This window comes from Poromitra crassiceps, assembly GCF_964638095.1.
Source record: "Poromitra crassiceps genome assembly, chromosome: 18".
Classification (NCBI taxonomy): Eukaryota; Metazoa; Chordata; class Actinopteri; order Beryciformes; family Melamphaidae; genus Poromitra; species Poromitra crassiceps.
The window spans coordinates 14,108,792-14,112,344 of NC_139636.1; positions in this window are offsets into that span (position 1 = coordinate 14,108,792).

The following is a 3,553-nucleotide window of genomic DNA, read 5'->3' on the forward strand; positions in this document are numbered from 1 at the left end:
TGAAAAGAGACACTCAGCAAAAGAAGCTATATGGACACAAGCCCTCATTGTTTGACAGTCCATTAAAACACTCCACCATTTTTAAAGTCTTTCTCTCACTCACTGGCGGTCTCTCTCTCTCTCTCCGCTTCTATAAGCCTTTTACATTGCCTTTCATCTCATTGGCTCTTGTTCTAGCTTGTTCTTGCTATCTCCTAACCCCCTCTCCCTCTCACCTCACTCTCTCCATGTGTATAGGCACTACACAAATCTGTTCCTGTTTGCAATTCTTCTTCCATGATTTTTAATTTTGTATTACTTTAACTTATTTTTCTTGAAGTCACTGAGAATTGAGAGACGTTTTTTTATTTGTACAAGTTTAGCATGCCTTTGTGTGCACAGTGAGTGTTTACATTATTTCAATCAGTTGATACGTTTTCAAATCTAAAAACGACATAATCATATACACTTTATTCTGCTTTCATACCATAATTTGCTACACTGCCTTGCTTAACACACAGAACACTGGAGTTGATTCTGAAAACCCCCATATGTACTGAATCCGGGGTCGATTTTGAATAGTTTTGGATGGAGAATCGATTCTGAATCGAATTGTTGTGACCCCAGGAATCGAATTTGTTCCAAACTCTAGTATAGGCACACCTACTGTATGCAGTATGTTTTTACTCTCTATCAGTTGCTGTGTTTCCATCCAAGTATTTAAAATTCCCTCAGTATCACAAAAAAGTTTTTACCTTTGCTTAAGGCGGTGGGAAACTTAAGAAATTATGCAATAAATCCTGAGGGGAACCGCATTGTGGAATAAATAATTATGTACGACATTTTCAGCCCAAAGATATATCTCTAAAATACCTGCACACAACCTGTTGCACACTGTCTCTCCCATAAAGTGCCCCTTATGGCAATGACTTCATGAATTCATTGGAAAGTGTATTTCTTTGTTTTTGTTCCGATACAGCATTAACTATGGCCGACAGTAGCTGGCAAGAAAGAACAATAGCAACGTCTAATAATCAATCAACTAATCAATTCTTGTATAAATGCTCTTTCCATTCCATCATGGAGCTATGCGTTCTGCATTTAGCAAGCCTACTCATTCCCTTCAACGCAGCTGATGGAAGTGTGTGTGTGTGTGTGTGTGTGTGTCTTCTTTGGGAGGAGGGAATTTGGGTTGCCTCAGGGGAAGCACCTCATCAACATGCAGATATTCGACTTTTACATCTGATCTCCCCAAAGCCAACATCAGCCAAAATACTGTAGTTGGAGAGGAAAGATTTGCCTCCGTTAGTGAACCTGAGTACCTGACTGAAAAAGGACTGCATGAGCTTTCTAAAACAGAAAGTCAAAATCAGCCAAATAACAAACTACTTTGTATCAAAAACTTCCCTGCATTCATTGACTACGATTAGCACCATAGAAAGGCTTGATTTGAGTATTCTCTAAAACTCTGCCTTCTCTGATCTAATGCTAAAATCCAAATGAACACACTGCTTTCTGTTTAACGTCAGTACTTTGGATGCATTTTTTATGACTTTTATGACTAGAAATGAGAAACATCAGAGCAGCTGTGGCAGGCCCGTCATGTCTCCTAAGGATGGTACACTGCTCACAAGTTGTCACAAATTGTTGTCACAAATTCTCACAAGTCTGAGTTTGATCATCTTCATAGGGTCTCTCAATGGGCCTCGTACACAAACACACTCACCCACTATACTCACAAAAGTATGCGCACGCGCGCACGCATGCACGCACGCGCACGCACACACACACACACACACACACACACACACACGCACACACACACACACACAAATCAACGTGTTGCATAGACTAGTGACTGATGTGCGAGTGTCCAACCAGCCACAACACCAAAGATCCACAAAGTTATCACATAGAGACACATACCATAAATCCTTCACATCTGGGCGAGCGATACAGTGTAGGCGGGAACCTCAGACGTCTGGTCAGGAGTTAATAAATACAATAGTGAATGTTGTCCAGGTGTGCTGCCCATGCTGCCTGCTGTCCAGGTGTACTGCTTGCTGTCCAGGTGTACTGCCTGCTGTAGGATCTGTCCAGGTGTACTGCCTGCTGTAGGATCTGTCCAGGTCTACTGCCTGCTGTAGGATCTGTCCAGGTGTACTGCCTGCTGCCTGCTGTCCAGGTGTACTGCTTGCTGTCCAGGTGTACTGCCTGCTGTAGGATCTGTCCAGGTGTACTGCCTGCTGTCCAGGTGTACTGCCTGCTGTAGGATCTGTCCAGGTGTACTGCCTGCTGTAGGATCTGTCCAGGTGTACTGCCTGCTGTAGGATCTGTCCAGGTGTACTGCCTGCTGTAGGATCTGTCCAGGTGTACTGCTTGCTGTCCAGGTGTACTGCCTGCTGTCCAGGTGTACTGCCTGCTGTAGGATCTGTCCAGGTGTACTGCCTGCTGTCCAGGTGTACTGCCTGCTGCCTGCTGTCCAGGTGTACTGCCTGCTGCCTGCTGTCCAGGTGTACTGCCTGCTGTCCAGGTGTACTGCCTGCTGCCTGCAGTCCAGGTGTACTGCCTGCTGCCTGCTGTCCAGGTGTACTGCCTGCTGTCCAGGTGTACTGCCTGCTGTCCAGGTGTACTGCCTGCTGCCTGCTGTCCAGGTGTACTGCCTGCTGTCCAGGTGTACTGCCTGCTGCCTGTTGTCCAGGTGTACTGCCTGCTGTAGGATCTGTCCAGGTGTACTGCCTGCTGTAGGATCTGTCCAGGTGTACTGCCTGCTGTAGGATCTGTCCAGGTGTACTGCCTGCTGTAGGATCTGTCCAGGTGTACTGCCTGCTGTAGGATCTGTCCAGGTGTACTGCCTGCTGTCCAGGTGTACTGCCTGCTGTAGGATCGGGAGGCTGACATAACGGCTTGAACGCTGACAGAAGTAATAGGATCACGGCTGTCCATCTGGCCTCATCCCAGCACCCACCACAGGCTATAAATAGTACCTCACCGGATCATTACAGCTATTACCCCTGTTCGTTGAGCTTGCAAATGACCCTGAACAAATGACTGAGGCAAGCTTTTATGACCTCTGACCTACAGGTCATCCCAGGACACTGTGCCTGCAGTGCACAGCGCCCCCTAACTCTTGGAGGAGTAATAACAGGCTTGATCTTATTCTACTACAGTTAACAACAGCAGCTACTTCCGGATACCTTCCGATTGATTTAAACTGTGGAGATATCACAAACTTGTTTATTGTTTATTTCTGTTGTCATTTTTCAGCCGTAACATAAAGTTAAAGATATAGTTAAACACGGTGGTCCGTCCAACCTATCTGGCTGTGCTTATTTTATGTACTGTGTCCACAAACCAAATCTCCCGGACCCCAACAGTGACATCTCACTGCTGGAGAGACTATGCTGCTAGTTTACTCAAGCTGTAAATTGTATGTGCAGGCGTTGTCTAGCCAGATGTTATTGTAAACAACATTGTGATTGGGTCTATAGATAGATGTACAGATTCTAGCTCTGTCTGATACTACAGTCACAGGTCAGTGTGCTCTTGCAACTCGTAGAAAACAAGTGGCTAA